Genomic DNA, 20,361 nt, shown 5'->3' on the forward strand with positions numbered 1-20,361 from the left:
ATGACTGTATAGTATCTCTCTGCACCATCACTCATTTGAATTCCGGAGTACATTAAATTCTTATGCTACTACTCAATTAAACTGTTTCGCAAAATCATGTACATACACAGAGCAAGAAGAAAGTAGTTTGACTTCGTGGGCGTACTGTGACCGTATACAGAAACCCTGCTGAGCTGATGTCAGCTCTGCAACCAAACAGAAGGAAAATATTGGATTCTACTTTCAGAGCAGTACAAAGAGTGAGTGTTTGTCTTATAGGAATTACTTTCACATACAGCTACCTCATTATTTGAAACTTTGGCCACCTTTAATATGAACAACAGACACTGCACCATTACATAAAAATCAGAAAATAAAGAAAAGGGTAACATGTCCCCTGTATAAGCAGCTTGTGTTTCAGGACAACATTGTAAGACATATACAGTAAACGCAGTGTGGGGGCAGATCAGACAAATATTATGCATCCTCTGGCAGGAATACTTGAATATGAAAATATACAGCACAGAACAACTGCATAGAATGGCCAACTGCATTCATAAATGATTTCACTGGGATTGTGTTGCTAGGAAAAGCAGAAAAGGACAAGATGAGCTGACATTTAAATGTAAACATAGATAATCATGTATAAGCACAACTATTTAAATTTGATTTGTTGGAGCAAAAACAAATCTAAATATGAACCGATGGAACAGTTTTGCTTATATCCTGTAAATTCTTCAATATCTGTATCTTTATATCTGTGTGTCCAGTTGTAATCACCCAGTCCCTTTACTCAATTTTCTAACACGAGTTCTGTTTGGCTAAAACAGGCAGGGTAGATAAAACATACAAGGGCCTATTTCCCAGAGGGGCTTTGAGATGGTAGTCGGGCAATGTCATTTCTCTGCACTGGTAAAAAAAAAAAAAAAAAAAAAAAAAGTTTACTGCTGATTCAGCACATCTCTTGAGTGCAAGTAGATCTTGTGGAATTTTGAAACAACCTCTGTTGGTTTTGAACATCCTAACTACTAATATTGAGACTGTTTTAAAATGAAGTCTCATAGAAACACTTTAAAAATGTTCATTTTGCTAAAAAGTAAACACAGTAGCTTTACTGAACCATCTAAAAATGGGCCCCTATAGAAGGGAAACAACCACTGTTCTGCTAACTTAACAGACAGCACTGATTTAGTGGCGGCTCTTATTCTCTCCCTCCTGTCCACATAGGAGCCACTATTGAGGTCTCAGTTCGTAAATAGCGTGTTTACAGTCAAGGCTGTAAAATGTAACATTCCTTCCGGTACATTTAATGGCTTTTCTCACGAGGTAACATGCACACTTTCTTCATTAAAAGCAACCAGCCAATTATCCATCGTGGTCAGAATGTGGACAGGGGGCCATCGGGGGTGGCCAATTAATCTCATTTCACTGAGGACCTGTGCCAGCCCTGACAGCACCACCACATACACACTTGTGTCCTCCACCACTCAACAAAACTGAGACCTAAAATTATCAATTTAATCAGGTCTCTTGGCCTTGTCACTGGTTAACTCTGTAGAATATAGTGGCTTATTTTTCATCTGCTCTATGTTTTTTTTATTAGCATTTGACCTGTATTTGTTCTGATTATACTGCTGTAATACAAAATAATTTTTCTTTTGTCAGTGCCATGTTATAATACTCCTACTCCCTATAAAACAAAAACATCCTGTACGTAGTGATACCATAAGTTTGGTTGCTGCATTTTTCAGATCATCATGTATTTTTATACCGCAACTGCATATTCTTTAGACTATTACTTAATGAATGGTGAAATTTATATCATATCAAAGAATGGTGAAATATTGTTGGTCCTGCAAAATAGCAAGTGCAAAAGTAATTACATATGCTGTTTTAACTAAAACCAGCATATGTTCACAGCACTGGTATATGTAAAACTGATCATTTATGTGAATCCATAAAAGAAACATGAGATTGTACTGAAGCACATGTGGCATTACTGCTTTGTTAGGTTTTAGGTTCTGCCTGATAGAACTATTTTTACAACACTGGATATGTATAAGGGTTTATAGGTTTTTCCAATGGCCCCACTGAAAGATGGAGACTTCATATTGTTTAAAGATTAGGAGAGCAGTGCACATTTAATCCTCTACTGGTCTACATTCATAGAAGTCTTTCACTTTATTGTATGCCTTGTTTAAGAATAAATGTAAAAAAAAATTAGAAAAGAGCTTGAGACAGAATTTTAAGCCTTGACTTTTGACCCTCATTGACCCTGTTCAGCTTATGTGCTCAAGACTTATGTTTTCTTGTTACTGTGATTAAATGTTTAAAAAGAAAAGCTCAATGGACAAGTCGTAAATAATACAGCAAGTCCCACAAATGAATATTCAACACTTGTGTTGTGTGAATCATCCACATGTTACAGCTGTGGATAGGAGTTGATGAGGATGATTGACAGGATGCTTTAGAAGACTGGAACACCATGAATACTGCTCCTCTATGACTATCTTTTATTGTTGGCCACGGGGGGAAAAGGAAAAATTGAGGTTGGTGAGGTTGCCACCCAACACCACCTCGCCCAACCATCTTTGCCTGCTCAATAAATATATTTTCTTAAATGGAGTGTTTGAGGATCAGGCCAGGATTAATGTGGACGAGCTTTCCACTGCGGAAGAGATTCAGCATGAATGAGTTGCTGGTAGTAAGAGTCAACCTGCCACCCTGGGGAAGGACAAGAGGGCAGGCAGAGGAGCTGGAGGGTCACTAATTACTGATTGTGCATGTAGAGATATCACACAGATTCAAGGTTGCAGGGAACAGGGCTGAACAGCTTCTTTTTTTTTAAAATCTATGGCTGACACCAAACGACAGAGATCATAGTGCGATGCTCGGTAACATGTCAGAGAACACATTAGTGATCTACAAGTATCACTCTGAAGAATCAACTGGATAAAGGGGCAAAACTGCTGAACCACAAGTGGACTGTGAATTAGCGAAACATACTTAATTGCAAAACATATGCTTGACAAATCTGACAGGTATCACTGAAAAGGATGCATGCAGCTTTCTCTGGTGTGGATGAAACGTTACAGAAGTAAAATTTCTATGTTCCATTCAGGCACTTACGGCATATATGTGCTATTGTAACACTGTTTAAAATGCATAGGTATGTTTGATTTAATCATAGGGCTTATGATTGCTTGTCACAGAGGCATTTTACTGTGTGGTATGTGAGTGTATATAGGAGACAGGGCTCAAACTCTTCCTGTCTTGCAGCATGCCTCTGTTGCATGCACTGGTTTCTACTGAATGCTTCAACGCAAGCGGTCTGAAATTGTACCTCTTATCTCCAGTTTCTCCAAGCAGGTTCTCGGGTTACCATGCAGAAGAATGCCGCGTTTGTACCCAGTGTGCCACTTGCTTATTTTTCTACAGCTGTTTAACTCAGGTCTTTTCATCCATCATTTTTTTTCTATTAGAGGACCGGTGGAGGTTAAATACCCAGTCATTCTGTAAATGGAGCCTGCAGGACCATGAAAGCGATTCAAATAGGAGCAAACGTAAGGAAAGCTGCACTCAATATGCACGCCCAATCTGCTAGAAGTATGGGTGTGTCATGGGTCTGTGCACCTAGTAAAAGTTGTTCCTTCTCACCACACCTCTGTAATCTTTTACCCCCTTCAGTCTCAGGGCTGAGTGAGGCTGGAAGCAAAATAGGCCACATCTTCGGATATTAATTACCAAGATGAATTACAAATATCTAATGAAGTATTCATGGCATTTGGGCATAAGATTCCCCGAGTGTGTCAAAGCAGTTCCAATATGAGCAAATGTTCTCGAAATAACCTCTTCTGGGGTGACACGCTGATGGGATGAGACTAGACTTTTGAGTTTTTTTCAAGTGCTCTCAAGAAGAATCACATCAGGTGTTAACATCAATATTATACTGTAGCTGCTGGTGTTTACGGTAAACTCAGAGGCAGATTCATTCCCATGTTATGTCTTTCTATGAATGCTGTAATCTGAGTATTGAATAAATGTCTACAGTTGTGTCACAGACAATGCTGTAGAGGAAAATACTGAATAAAGATAGATTAACTAATGATTGGGGAAAACTGTCATATAAATCTGTGTCTGTTTTATGCTTCTGAAGTTCACAGCCTTTAGTTTGATTTGAATACAAAGCAGAAGTATCTTCTGACAATGAGACCACAGACAAAGAGAATCACTGTATAGCATTTCATGTCAAACAAGACAATATCTGTAAGAATTATTACTGTTGATCGTAGATGGAAACCATGACGCCAACAATGATACATGTTTTTAATTAGCCAGTTTAGACATAAAATATAACTGGGCGCTGTATTGAACAAAAAATGGGCTTGACCTACATATACTGAGACATCTTCTTTGATGGAAACTTCTGACTGGAGATTAAAGACAGAACATGTAATGCTTGCTGCCTTGGCACTGTGTCTCCGAGCTCAAATATTTTTCTATATCAAATTTTTGTTAATAGCATTTTTGCTGATGCTCTATATCTTTTTTTTAGCATGGCAGTGTATTTACGCAAGAGCTGATGAAAGACTGAAATGTTTTTGCTTTGCTTGATGGTTGTCTAATAATGAATCATTCATATGTCTGTCTACTTGCATGTTTTAGTAATTACAGGGTGTACCAGTGAACTGATTTCTTCAAATAACCGTGAGACACAGATGGATGCTTTTTTTTTTGACAGGCGTGTAACAGTTCTGATTCCTGCTGATAATTCAGAAGGAAGTTTTCCCTGTTAAAACATTACCCTGCCTCCAAATCAGTTCAGAATTTATTTATTTCTTCATGTTTAATCTGTGTTCCCCAGGATATAGTACACATGGGGAACATTTTAGTTTCCTCTAATTGCATGAACATTTTCCTGCTCTATGGGGAAGCATAATGTACAAAGATAGTCATGAATCTTTAAATAAAAGAACTAATGGTATTTATCATTAATATAGCTGAGTAACTCAAAATTGAAGAGACAGTATTGGTCATCACACTAAAAAATGCTGCTGCATAGCAAACAAAAGAGACTGAGCGAGACATTTTTATGCTCCATCACACCTATAGTCCACAACATGTCAGCAGTGAGAATGCTAAAACTCTTTTCAACCACCTTTCAAAGCAAAAGTATTCATTTTCCATCACGTTGCACGGTACGTGTTAGTCTTATCAATCTACCATTTAAAGAAATAATAATGCATTACGACGACTGAATCAAATTTCTGCTAAGCCAATGGTTCACACCCTGAGTAGATAAATTCAGAGCAGATAGACACGCAGACATATAGATAAACACATGACTTCCATCAAGGCTTTTAAAACCACCAGCACAAAGATAAAATCAGGATGAAGCAATTTGATGCCATAAATGTGATCTGAATCATCAACTCTCTCACTAGCAGGTCACAATTGGTGTGCTTCAAAGAATATACTCCACTCTTCCTACCTTCTTCATCCTCCATAAGCCTGTAACACAAAAATTACATTCCAATACAGCACAACTGCTTATTTATGCTTAGACAGAAACACCTTTCATCCCCAAAACGTAGCATAGTATGAAACGCTTCCAGTTTGAAAGAGCCACAAAGTTCACATGAGGAGTTTTGATGTAAGGTGGAGGCATACGTCTGCAACAGGACTTTCAGGAGACCAAGGTTCGTGTGCATGTTAGGTTTTTTTTCTTTTTAAAGCCTTTTGTTGGCTTTATTAGATAGACATAGTTGAGGGGCAGACAGGAAAGTAGGGAGATGAACAGAGGGAGGACATGCAGTAAAGGGCTGTGAGCTGGAATCGAACCCAGGCCGCTGCATCGGCAACTATAGTTCCTGCTCCTGGGTCGCCCACTCAACCAGTTTAGCTATCTGGGTGCCCATGTGGGGACATCAGTCTTAGATGCAAATTTTATTTTCATTTGCTAAAAACAAGCTTCCAAAAGCGGCAGTAAAGTGCATTAAATACAGCATAGATGCACACAGTAGATTTAAGTCACAATTCTAACTACGTTAACAGCATTGTCACCAAAATGACTTGGTAAAGTGAAGCAAAATGTCAGGTTTAGGTAAAAATATGACCCTTTCACAACATCTGAAGCTTCTCCTCCTTTTTGTGGGTTGCCACGGCAACGAATCCTGCCCCATTGAATATGTGACTGATTGGATGAGAAGCAGCAACAGTAAGGCAATAAAATAAATGACAGATTAGAAAACGTATTCTCAATACAATCCTCGAAACATAATAAGAAAGTAGTTTAGCTGTATAGGAATGTCATTTTTAGGAGACGGGGCTGTCCTCCCACACAACCCTATTCAGTCATTACAACGAGTAAAATAACCAGCAACAGTTTGCATTTAATAATTTGTCTAATAATGGCACTAATCTGGAGGAATGTATTAGTCTGACTCAGTTAAAAATAAGTCTGTACAAGTAACACACTGATTTGAACAGAGGTAATTGAAAAGCATCCTACTTCATTAGAGCCGCAATCACAAGTTGATTAATAGATTATTCAGCTGATAGAAAAATAATCGGTAACTATATTGATAATTATTCATTTGATTTTCAAGCAAGCCTTTCTCTCATATGATAATCAACATAATATCCTCAAACTGCTTCCACAAATTTGTGTACATTCATGCAAATTTATGGGTATAAATAATAACATTTGAAAATCATGAATAATAATACATCTTTCTTAACATATAAAAGCTCAAGGAGCTTCTGGTCATTTGAGGGGGATAAAAAAAATGTAGGCATGAATTCTGCTGCACTGAAATTAAAGTATATAAATAGGAGATGCATGCAAATATAAGCGAGCAAAAGGCAACAGGGGGTTGTCACTCAGGCGCTGATATTGCCTGGGGACCTACAGCACAGTTACAAGGACAGCACCCGCCCTCCACCCTGCAGCACCCAGGACGAAGCCACAGAAGGTTGCTCAGCTGTGTGGGATCACTCTAACAAGCTGCTACCTCAGTCTGGCCCAGCTGAAGCTTTTTAGTGTGTTTACTAGACGCCTGTAAGAGCGGTCTCGCTGTTGCTGGGTTTTGGGTTGGAATAAATTCTCCCTGTGTTTGCCCACGCCAGTGACTCCTCAGTGAGTCCCCAGCAGACTAGGCGAGGAGTTTTCTTTAATTTAACATTTGAATTGTGAGACATTGATCCCTTTATTTTCTTTTTACTGTTTACGTTCTGTCAGGATATATCCCAACATGGTTGATATATGTGAGATGTTTATGCAGAATGCACTGCAGTTTTCTGCATTTGGAGTAACCACCAAATATTGATATTTTTTAAAAGCATCCTCACTCACATTTAATGCCTAAATCTCACACAGTACTGTGCATCACTTTACAACATTATTATGCTACGATTCCTCTTAAATTTGATACTGTATTTGTACATATGTAGGAGTTCTGCAATTTATTTTATTAAATTGAGCTTTTTTAGCCACATAGTGCACAATAAATTGACTGTTCTGTCTATTGTACAAGCAGGGCCTTGTAATTGTTTCATATTTCGGGCCTCAAAACATCGAAACCTCATCCAGGCTGCATCATTTTAAACATACTTCCATCAAAAATTAGACATTTTAACTAAATTTGCAGCATTCATTGCAAGTAATTCCACAGATGTTTAGCTACATTCCTTGTCATACTAAACTGCTTGCATGTGTTAAAAGAGCACTCTGGCATTTCACAGTCCACCATATACAAGAAGTTTTTACGTTTGATAATATAGACTGTATTTGTTTTTATCAGACCGAAACAGTAGATTTCAATAGTGCTGATCTGAATGCATTAAAAATATTGCAGAATGCATATCGAAGAAGATTTACAACAGCAGCTTTTCTCACCTCCTTCAGTAACTCACTCCTCCTACCTGAAGGTAACTTAGTGGAGATAAAAGGAGAAGAGGAAAGGTGGTGACAGAAAGTGAAGACCATGTGGGACAGTTTGTTTGTTGCTTTGTCAGAAATGGAGGCATCTCTCACAAATAAAATAAATAAATCATACGGATGCCGTCTGACATTAATCTCACTTAAGTCAATAACAACGTCTGTGAACAACAGAACTGAAGTAAAAGGGAGACAAACACAAAGAACAAGTTAAATGCAAAAGAGACTAATGTTTGCAAAATTTAAAAACAGAATTTTTGGAGAACTGTTTATTTGACATAGAATTTAGATAAAACTTCCTAACTGTGCTAGTGGCTCTGTGAGGCTGCACTTAGACACAGCGGTATTAAATGCTATTGGCAGCAAACTAAACTGCTCGCAGTGAAAAAACAAGAGGATGATGTTTCTAACATTCATTAGCATGCTAAGAGAAACTAACCCACAAAGTTGATGGCACAATTACGTATGCAGCTATTTGGTCAGATAAAACTAAGTTTTAGACAAATGAAAGAGCTGTGAAAAGCTAAGGGATCACTAAATGTCATGATAAATCAATAACTAAGACATTTCACTCTAAATTGCAAATGTAAACCTCATGGTGGCACTATGAGAAAACTGAGGAGATCAACAAAGTGAGTAGGAATCACTCCCTGAAGACAATGAATGCCAAATGTACCATTTTCTAAGGCAATCCAGCCAATAGCTGTTGAGCTATATCAGTGTTTTTATTTAGATTCCGATTTAGTTTCATTAGAGCCACTTTAATTTAGTTCTATTGCAGCTTTTAAAATAAAAGCAGAGCAACTGTCTCATGAATTTCAGCTGTGTTAAAACATCAGTGTTTGACTTGAATCACCCGATTTCACTGTTAATAGCAGGTTTATTTCCTTTCAAAGGTCAGTTTGAAGCAATTTGCAGCATTTGAAGTCAGTCCAGGTTATTTGTGGTGTGTGTGCCGAGCAGTAATTTGACCAGATTGTTGTTTGTTTACTCATTTCCTTTCTCATTTTTCTCTTACATCTACAGGATGGGAGTTCTTCAGAGAAGTCCACATCTTTCAACAATAAAAGTCAAGCTGTCTGAATGTACTTGTGGGATCATTTGCCAGCTCCTTTGAAGCACAGCTTAGAGCCTAAATGTAATAGAAAGTCAGTGTTTTATGGTTGAGGTCGAAGAGTCTGATAATATTGAAGTGCAATATGAAACAACAATACTTGGTGGCAGTTTTGAACAATAAATATGAATTCTATAACCTTTTTTTAGCTTGACTTTGTTGGTCATTGTGTATACCACTTCCACCCTCCTGAGTCAGAGGACATTATAAATTATTTGCATTTCCGTGCCTTGGTGGCAGATATATATATATATATTTTTTTATCTTTGAACAGAGTAATACTTGCTGCTTCCTCTTGCTTTCAGTCCTTATCTAAACCGTTTAATGGCTGCAGTTCTATGTGTCATACAAATATAAACGTAACATCAGTTTTCTCATCTAACTATCAACATGGAAGCTAATAAGCATACTTATACATGCATTTTATGGCCAGCTGCTGAGAGTAAACACATTTGTGTCATCCAATTATTGGCCCTGGTGATACTGTTCCCCTCCCAGTGGTGTGCATGAAACACTAAGGCGATGCTCTTTCTCTTCACGGGTCATCTTTTCTCAGCAAGCTTCTGTTGTATGTTGTGATTCGCTCAGTAAACACGGGTACTGTTTGCACCAAAAATGTAGGCAAGCATGATTATGTGGTACAAGTTGTAATTGGAACATACTGATGTTGTTCCATGCTTTTTGTGGGCATCTGTGCTGCCATTTCAGGCTCTCAATGCTAGTATTTTCCACAGTGCATGACAGTGTCCCGACTTCAAATGTATGTCATGCTGCAAACAACACTCTCTTCTTCTCCCGGCTTTATGAATCTTACATTTTATTCCTTCTACTTTTTCCTCTGTACTCTGTCTTTTTTGGAGGCAACTTCATTGGAATAGCTCAATCTTTTATGATGGGCATGCACTCATCTATAGTGGTTGGTGTAACTTGAAACATTAATTACTCATACATGGCATCTAGTATTTATTTTATTGTTTTGGCAGGTGAAGTGGGAGAGAGGAAGAACCGAGTAGTTTCATCGGCAATGAGGGATTGCATATTTTGTGTGCTACTCTTAAGCGGTGTCAGTATGTTTTTGCAGCTGGCCATTGTCATTGTTGAATAGAGAAAAAAAAGATCTGATGCTACCCTGGTGGGATTTCCCCTTGTCGCTGGCTGCTTCTGCATCTGTTCAACAAAAGATGAATAATAATTTTTCCACAAATGAACAACACGGTTTTGAAAAGGAACTTCAATACTGAGAGTGGCTGGAACTGTGTATCAAAAACCTAATCTACTGCTAACTGTAAAAGGTATTTTATAAAAGGAAAGCTGTTGCATGATGAGTTGTGTTGACATAACATTTAAAAGAAAAGTCAGACACTTTGGGGAAAAAAAAAAAGCTAATTTGCTCCATTACTATGTTGAGATTTAGATGAGATGATTGGCATAACTTGTCAAATCATGGTAGAAATATATCCATAAACTAACTAACCTAGCTTAGCACAAAGACTGGGCAGAGGGGACAGAGACTTTTTTTGGCGAGCATTAGTCTCCTGGAGTCTCCACTGGTTGAAAGGCAACTGGTCCAGACCAAAAAAAAATTGTCAGTTACATAAGCCGCTGTAAAATGGCGATTTTTTATACTTTGGTTTTTGCAGGGATTAAACACCACATGCCATTTTGTAAGCTTTAGAGGTGCTTTTAGGCAGATTTTACTAACTGTTTCCCCCCCGTTCACAGTCTTTGAGGGAAGATGCTGGCAGTAGTTTCATATTTACAGCGCAGCCATGAGAGTGCTATCAATCTTCTCATCCAAACTCTCAGCAAGTCAGCAAATAAGCAAAGCATTTTCCAAAGCACTGAACATTTCCTTTAATGCTGCTGCATTGGGACTTTGGCCCATTCTGTGATATAAAACGCCTTTTAAAAAAAACATGTTTATACTTCTCAAATAAGTTTTTTTTCATTTTGGTACTAAACTGATGTATCATATTGGCAACTGTAATGAAAAAATTCCAACCATATCCAGCTATAGACATTTTAGTTGTCTCTCTGCATATTTTGCACTGCTTGTATATATGGAATGCAGTTTTTTTTTCACTTCAGCTGCAAGCTTAAGAGATATAATCACCACCCTCATCAACATCTGCATCAGCACCATCAGCACCCTTGCCATCAGGCATATAGTCTTCATCATCAACACCAACATCAGTAACCTCATCTTCATCATCCACTTGATCCTGTTCTTGACTGTTAACTCATATCTCTGCATCAGCTGTTATCCTGATGATTTATATGTTGCATAATTTAAAGAGACGTATAACCCTGGCAATATCTGCAGTGCTAAAAATGAGATGAGAGACAAAATGAGAGAGATATGTAGTGGCACTCTGTTCATGCTGTGCACCAAACATGCATATGTATGTGTGTGTGTGTGTATATATATATATATATATATATATATATATATATATATATATATATAGTTTTATTTTTATCAGACATGAAAGTAGCCTTTTTGAAAATATTGATTTTAGTTGTAAATATGTCACAGTAGCGATCATGTAAACCACTTTAGTGACATTTGTGGTCATGGTCGTGCTGCTGATGCGCCTTTATTTTTCTTCACAAACTGCCAATTTGTCTTGCCGGGAGAGCCCTTAGAGATACAGGCACAAAGAGAAAAACAGTGATTTTCCTGCACCTGTAGATTTTAGCATGATAAATATGAGCAGATATAATCCTGTGGCTTGAACTGCACTCAGAGCAGGTAAACAGCCAATTTAAGGCATCTCTCTGCTTGCTGGAGCACTATGTAGGCCATACATACTGAGTGCATGTCAACAGAACACAAGTTTGCATTCTCTCAGTGGTACAGGGCAATGTAACAGCTGACATTTTCACAAACCAGCAAGCCAGGTAATTAGGTAACTAACGACATAACACTAGCTACAAGCATAAACATGGTGCACAGTAGCCTCATTAAGTAACTGTAAATGCACTGTAGGCGTAGTAAGGATAAAATGCATGCACATCTGCTTGCTACATGGCTCTAACTGTATGTGAAATGCTTTCCTCAGAGAAGCAAGTAGGTTGGGCTCCCCCAGCAAAAATAAAAAGGTGATTTAAATGACAAGACAGCGGGCATCATCTAGTTTATTCACTTGCATCCTGCAGATGAGCCTCCATCACTGCCTCTGTCCTGCACAGCAGGGTCATAGCACCACAATCATCATACGCTGAGGTGGAGGTTGTAGCTACCAGAGGCTCCGCTCAGAAACAAACATCATTAGACAGATTTTTGTTCCGGTACGTCTACTGTCAACAATAACTTCTTTCACTCACATTTCAATGTTTAAGAAAAGCCTATTACATACAGAACACGATTGTCACTGAACACAGCGATTTCTTTCAGCTGTGTTTTTTTTTTTGAAAAGACTGAAATTCTCTGCTTGCCACCCACTCCACTCTGCTTCAGCACATAATAACATGAGTGATGCGTGTGGACGAGCAGAGGATGGCGTGTAGCGCCATTTAGTCAGACGCTGTCAATCTCACACAGGTGAGCGAAAGCAGGAATGAGTGGGAAAATCTTTTAGTTTAGCCTCATAAATGCATTTGATATTCTGATGAGACAGTGTAATCGCTCACTGTCCTGACGTTCTGGGGAAATGCTTCTTGTCTGAGTGAGTGCATTGACCAAAATCAGCCCCGCGTTAAAACAATGTAATGGGCTGCATTTGGGAGGGCGTGCTGCTTCTGGTTCCTGTGAGGCGTGAAATACAATTTGGGAAGTTTGAGTTTAGAATCTATGAATTTGAAAGCTTTGATGCCAAAATGCAGCACTCTGTTTTACAACTCTGGATGATATCTTCTGTTGAAACAATCGCAAGGTAAAATGCAGAAATATTGGTTTAGTGCAAAGTAATACACCTGCTAACATCTGGGGCTCTGATTTGTTGTAAGTGTGTGGGCAAATGTGATGCACTAACAAAGTAATAAAGAACTGATATAGGCCAGCATAGCACATTTCTATAAATGAAGGATTCCTTTGTTGATAAATGTTGTCACAAATATCACCCCCTCTCAGCTAATATGCACAGTTTAGCAAAAAACAAAACTGCACCAAAAAAATAATAAACACCCCAAAAATGAATTAAGTTAGTCAGTCTGCTGGAAAACACAGAATCACTGGGAGATACCTGAAGCTTCTCAAAGAGGACCTCGAGCAACTGTACACACATTTTTAAAAAATCCATTCTGTCAAAACATACACTGATCCAAAAGCAATGAAGAGACAAAAACCCTTTCAGGGAGTTAACATTTACAGTACAGATATCCCAGATCAATGAAGCCCTTCTGGTACTGTGGAACTTCATAAATTTGCACATCTTTCAGACCACATCTTCAGGACTCTGGATGAGCAAACACTCTGAAGCACAGCCTTCATAAAAGCAGCCCATGTGAGTTTTATTAGAAATGACAGACCTTCACTCTCAACTCTCAAGGAAGACATAAGCTGCATTTGAGATGCCGTCCTCTAGTAGGAACGCTATGTTCCAAATGTATGTTCTGTAAAGTAGCTCCTCATAAAGACACTTCCGAAATATATGCACAAAAACATTTCATGAGACACCCAGTCCCTCCTGTGCTTCAGTGACATTACCAGGAGCCATCATTCAGCACTGCACTTGCTTTTGGAGCTCGCCCATTTATACAGTACACTGCTAATGATGGAAATGTTTGCCCTTGAAATCTCAGTTAATAAGCAGCTATGCTGTGACATCCATGATTAGATCATCCAGTGCTGTCACATCTCATCCTGAGGAGGACGCCACCAGACAAAACTGAGAGTGGGAGCAAGCAAGGATCCTACTCACTGATCCCTTTCTTTTCACACACACACACACACACACACACACACACACACACACACATATAGGCACACTTGTCCTCTTCAGCAGCTATGCAACTGAACAGCTTGGGTTAATCTTAGGTAACAGCTTCTTGGCCAGGATCTGAAAGCTCCACTAAGACCCAATGAATTCTGACATTGATACGGCATGGAGCCTCCTCACACAGGTAGGACGCATGAGACAAACGCCTCTATAGATGAAGCAGCCTCGGGCAAGGATAAGATTGATTTTGCAATGCAGCATTAGATGAGATTTCCGATGCATACTATCACAAATTAGCATGAATCCGTTCCCCATGAGAGGCGGCTGAAGATGCAGATTGAATTGAAATAAACGACTGTCCCAGTGTTTACCACACCATCCCCCATGCTGCAGTTTGTTGGCCATCTAAGTGTGACAGGCCCAGTTCAAGCACAGCAGAGATCAGTTTGATGGATGGACAGTCAGGCAGCTGCTAAAAATCTTTTGATTCGTGCCCAGCTTGCCACTCACTGATCAATTACATCCACATAAATCTGCCATCCACCTTAATGCCACATGATAAGGAAGGAGGAAACGGAAGCTTGCCCGACTATGCTCTTCGAACCTCAAGTCTTACAATGCGATTTACAATGGCTGACCAGGTTTTCCGCTCTTATTTTTCCCTGAACATAAGCTACCTTTCATTGTGAACTCTCTCATGCCTCCCATGCAGGAGTCCTGTGGATATTACCTCAAAAAGATGAAGGCCTGTGCCGGTGAGAGTAATGTCGGGTATGAAAGAGAAAGATTCATTGAGCGATCTACAACTAAGATAGCGTAAGACCTGAGCAGCCCTGTCGGAAGTCCCTGGCAACAGATCTGATGCAAGTTCAATCAAAACATTTCAGCTGGCCAAACTGTAGTCAGGATTTTTTAAATTTCAAATGTACTGACTGCTGAGAAGATGCAGATAAAACATATTATCAGACTGACAGTCAGTCAAGGTGAATGTTTGACCTTCCTCGTGTCATCTGTCTTCTCGCAGAAGCAACTGGCTTATGCACACATTTCTTTAAAGATGGCACTGATGTACTGTAAAAGAAACTAACTCTAGCGCTATCATGAATAATGCAGTCGATCCAGTCTGTTGTTCAGACTAAATATGAGGCTTGCCAAACCCAACCCAAAGTCACATTATTGTCTCAATACCTAGAAATGTGGTGATATTGTCAGATTGTCTGGTTGTTTACAGCCAAGGAAGATCCTCAATTCAGGACAGTAAACTGTAAATATCCTGAAATTCCTGCAACATCAAATCACTGTGTGACTAGTAAAATGCCAGGCAACATCTCCAGACATAAGAAAAGTAAAGTCACAATGATACAGTAACTACACTATGCCAAGTAGTTTTTATTCTTTCCCACCTCTAGATTTCCCTTATCAGTACAATGTAGTAGATTTGGGCCTTGTTGCGTTGCCATCTTTTGAGCACTGTAACTGCATAATGTATATCCTGACAATGTGATATTGTGTTTTATATCTCTAAGGGCACTGATTATGCTGCCTGGGCACATTTTGGTTAACGGTGCAGTTTCAGCTGCCTTTTCTCATGCTGTCACACAGCCGCAACGATGGATGAGCTGAAATACTTACATTCGCAATGTAATGCAACACTTCTGAATGTGCAGAAAACACCTGAATGAGGCAGAAAGATAAACCTGTTTTCTTTAACTGCTGGGTCATGTATCTTGAGTTTAACACTGAATGCTTATTATAAATATCCCCTTCAGGGGCTCTATCTGCACTCTAAGAACTCATTACTCTTTATGCTATTTTGGTGGAATTACAACAGAACTGTGCACAGTTAAACTGTATGATTATGAAGACTTACATTACCCCATTTCTGTTCTTTTTTCTTATTACTGGATTACAATATCTTCTTAATCAAGACCGGAAGGCTATTGGAAACCATGGGGTCAACCTTAGGAGCCTGTCCATTACAAAGACTGTCTGTTCTACAGGGTGAGAGGAAATATTTTTGTACAGTAATATCATGAGTTAAATTGGAGAAAAATGTTCCAATGTACCTCAAAGAAAACACCTGCTATCTCCTAAGCCAGATCTTCACCTCATAACTGACAATAGTATGAGTTAGAATTTGCCTCATTCCTCTTTTCACTCCACTTCCTGACCTGTCTTTCTCCTGAAATAGCATAAATATTGTTCCTTAATAATGCATAGCAAGGGGCACAAAAAGCTAACTTCAATCTCACAGCATTTCATCAATGAAAAATAACAGAAAGAAACACACACCCGATGTCCTATCATTCTTCATAATGGCTGCCATGTCTCTCCCTGAAATTTGATCAGGTACATTTTTGCCATGCACATATTTAATGAATTACAGCTGAGCTTTCCAAACAGCATTTTTGTCACAGTGTCTCCTGGTATGACAGGCTCCAATGTACCAACCTTTGCTGAATCCTGAGTAGCATTCTGCTTACAGAAAATTACAGACCACCTTCCGCTCCATTCCACCTACTGTACCACCTGTGGTGAAAATAACCGGCAATTTCACTGTCTATTATAAATATAACAAGACCAATCAAGCTTTCCAAATCAGTTGTCGCTGCATATGAAGAAAATGTATTTCCTTTTAGATGTTTCAGGGTCCACATCTGGACTTTAATACTGTTTTACAGCCTTGGAGCTACTCTTCAAAGCTAGTGGCCCAATGACCCAGATTGTAACTTAACTAACAGTGTGCTGCTGGTGTCACAACTCCGACTATACGGCTCCTGGCTATATGACTTTTAACGTGCAGGATTTCAGTCATTTAAGTATTTTGTTCCGGAAGTTCATGAGAGATAATGTGCAAATAATTAAATAATGAAAAACTCGCCAAAGGTGTAGAGAAACAAAGATCTCAACGGTGACCTTTTTTTTGTCTTCACCATCCAGGGACATAATCCCTGTTTGGCTGTGCAGCTGGCATGCAACTGAGTCACGCGTCAGCCCTGATTAGAAGCAGCAGTGGTCCGCGGGCCCCGTTCCTCTGCCAGAGCCAGGAGTGGAAAAGGCCAGGGCCACCACTTTCAGTCTGTGGATGTGACCTTGATGGGGTATGATAGAGAGGAAGCGACACGATTCGCAATGCCACACAATATCTGTAACCTTCTACTTCCCCAGTATGCACGCTGAAGCTATTGAGCTGTGACACACATTCACAGACGCACACATACATACGCCGCACACACACACACACACACACACACCATGTCAACTCTGGCCTGTTGTTATTTCAAGCATTCATCCATCTCTTTTTTGCATATTGGCCGATGCTTTGTGTGTGACATCTTAATTGTAAATTTCCTTCTCCTGCTTAGCAGCTGCAATGCTAATATAAGTCACACAGTTGCAGTCTTAAGAGCTAATGGATAAAATAAATTCACACATTAAGCTGAATGTGAAGTCACGTGATGTGTCATTCGGCTATTAGGGGACTATTATAAAATAATCTCTAATGGGTTTTTTTCTTTCAAAATCATCCCTAGTAGTATTATGTTTGCTGTTGCTGTAGTAGCAGTGACACCATTTTCTTTTTTTAAAATGCAAACTCTGCCCAAACCCTTAAATCTCATGGGAAGCAGCAATGGAAACAGATGTCTTATGAGTCAGATCATAGCAACACTAGTGTCGTAAAGATGGCACCGAAGGCACCAAAAATACTGAATGATGAGCTAAATCTTGGCAATTACATATCTTGTGTCAAAATGGAGCTGATATGTAATAAAAAATAAAACTGAATGTGTCAAATTACACTGTGAGCTATATAAATAAAACAGGCATGTCCAAAGGAAATGCAGTACAACACAGAGAAAACACTAAGTCAAGACTGTGACACACCCCACTGTTGAGCTGCTGCTAAAAATATCTTCAGAATAACACAATACGCACAAAAAGTCATGCTCAACATTTCAGAAGTTCATTGTTCATGCTTGGAGCTTTGCAAGTCATGACTTCCTGGTTGTCAACATGGCTTTCATTTTGGAAACCAAGTGGCTTACTAAAGAACGGTTGCACTTAAATGAGTCTGTCAGCCCAGGGAGCAGAAGGGATTTAAAAGCGTTGACGAGAATACGAGCAATCTGAGATGCAACACTTGAGGGTAACACAAGCGAGGTGCTGGAAACAATCGCATGCAACAGTCGCCAAACAGAAGTGGTCACCTTAATTCAAATGATGAGGAAACCCGAGCTAGCACTGCTCACCTCACCTGCTCAATGTGAACACCTAGCTTTCAGCTTTTTTTTTCCTCCTCAGAGAACTCACTGACAAAATGAGTCGGATTACAGTCGGAGTAGAATTTGCAAAGCAAATAGGGTTTTGCAGGAGGTGCAGGAAGGGCAGCAGCACTCCTGCAAGATGTGCAGCAGTGTAGCTCACAATCTTAGACCCCTCCCCTCTTCTTTTTTTGTCCTTCTAATTATCAGGGGGGATATCAAGCTGTGAGAACAAGATTTTAACAACATTTTAACAGAAAGCACCGAACAAACCCACGATTGATTATTATAAGATCAAAATTCCACACTACATCAATTTCTGCAATCCAATGAACAATAGATGATGATTAAAGAAAGGAGCCTTTCTCTGTTCATTCACAGTCATCCATCACTAATGTGCATTGTGGGAAATTGGTGTGGAGGATTTACTGACATTTGTGTCTTTGTGTAAAAAAATAAATAAATCTGAGCACAAGCAGTAATTTTAACTACAGCACCTCCTCAGTGGTCGGCCCTCCTTAATTGGTGCTGTAATGTAATATGTGCTGTGTGGAGGCAGCAGCTTCCTATGTGGGAACAGATACTGGGCTGCAGTTGAACAAACACCTCCACCACACAGGTAAATAACAGAAAATGGAGAAGAAGGAAAAACAAAAACAGCTCACAACTTTGCCTCATTTTAAGGATGTTTTTTCAGAGCAAATGATGTGGCAGCTGCCTGACTCCCCCTTTTCCTCCTATCTTTAAACTGGCCAGTCCTCTGCCACAGGAACACGAAATCCCTCTCAATAATAAATAGGGCCAACTCAAGCGTCTCAGAGACAAGGGCCCTGCACGCTGCATGACTCGAAGACCACCTTAACTTCACTTTTATATAAAATTAATACCCACCACCCCCTCCTCTTCCTCATCCTCATCCTCCTTCTCCCTCCAGCCGACCCGGCGTGTGTCATCGGGCGAAATCAAACAATAGACTGTGTGGCTGCTTTTTCCCATATTTCCAACCGGAGCCGCAGCCTTTTATTCTAAAGGAAGAATTTTTAAAAAAAAAAAGAAAAGAAAAATCCCCCCCGCTGGATGTGCTGTAGCCCGACCACAGGGCATGTCTTACGGCACGCAATTAAGCGACCTCATCCGCAAAACCGTGCTGAATTTGGGAACCTCTCCTCCACCCACCTCAACTGACTGTAAACACTGATGCAAAAACACATTTAAAAAAAAAAAAAAAAAAAAAAAAAATAGAAGGTCTGATTTTCCCGATCTGATCACCTCTGGCTGCGTTAAGTGAAAAGCCACCTCAGGAGAAAGTGTCTGTAATTGGTGAGCGGCAGCATCCCCGAATTGAAAGGCAAACAAATCCCGGACATTGTAAAGAAGCACACAGAGATGAATCGCCTTATCTTGTGTGCTTCTTTTCTGACCGCAGCGAGCTTTGAAGCTAATTATCCATAAGGTCGTTTCTGTGTAGGAGGTGTGAGGGTGTCATTTACCTGAGCATCATCCAGCGATCCGACACATGGATACAAGGGAGGGTTTGATTATTCCAGCCAGGCAAACAGCAAGCACAAAAGAGAGAGAGCGAGAGAGAGAGAGGAGAGAAGAGGGGGAAGAGAGAGGAAGAGGGGAGGGAGGGGGAAAAAAATCCTAAATTGAGCAGAGATGAATGCGGCAGATGAATATTCGACCTCTGTCTTCAGAAAGGATCTTATCTTTAGATGTGGCGATGGAGGCAGGCAGGCAGGGAAACCCGGAGCTTCGCTGCACAGACAAAGATGCTTTCTCTCCTCCGCCGCACCGAGGGCAGCATCAGCATCAGCATCAGCAGCAGCAGCAGCAGCAGCAGCAGCAGCAGCAGAGCCGTCATTCCCCCGACACTTGATGGTAGCCTAATAGTTTGGTAGGTAGCTTATATGGGTTGAGGGCGCGGTCAGCCGCTGTTGACCAATCCTGCTCCCCATCAAACTCACAGCAGCGTTGCCATGGAGGATTAAACGGCGTTTAACCACACAAACCGCAACCTGTGGTAGTGGAGCAGGTGCATTGACGTTATTTCCAGACCTCCCAGTACCACACCACAATCTCAACATAAGATCATGTCTGATTCCTGCAGCCCTGTATGTCTTTTTATTCTGCCGAAGTGTCCTTGAGCAACATTCACCAGTTGCTTGGACCCTCATGTGATGCCAC

The 20,361-nt window shown here is 39.9% G+C and overlaps 1 protein-coding gene across 7 annotated transcripts in view; it reads right to left on the reverse strand.

Moving 5' to 3' along the window:
- The window catches only part of nrxn2a (neurexin 2a), a 126,503-nt gene extending 106,373 nt beyond the window's left edge, over positions 1-20,130 (reverse strand). For 4 of the 7 annotated variants that reach the window (XM_023268009.3, XM_055017082.1, XM_023268008.3 and 1 more), the window contains exon 1: positions 19,665-20,129. The gene's annotated coding sequence lies outside the window, so the exon portion shown is untranslated. Of the gene's footprint in view, positions 1-19,664 lie in introns of all 7 variants that reach the window. The other 3 variants (XM_023268011.3, XM_023268010.3, XM_023268007.3) reach the window with 2 other exon arrangements.
- Positions 20,131-20,361: the final 231 nt, after the last annotated feature.

The sequence above is a fragment of the Amphiprion ocellaris genome, chromosome 14, assembly GCF_022539595.1.
Source record: "Amphiprion ocellaris isolate individual 3 ecotype Okinawa chromosome 14, ASM2253959v1, whole genome shotgun sequence".
Taxonomy (NCBI): domain Eukaryota; kingdom Metazoa; phylum Chordata; class Actinopteri; family Pomacentridae; genus Amphiprion; species Amphiprion ocellaris.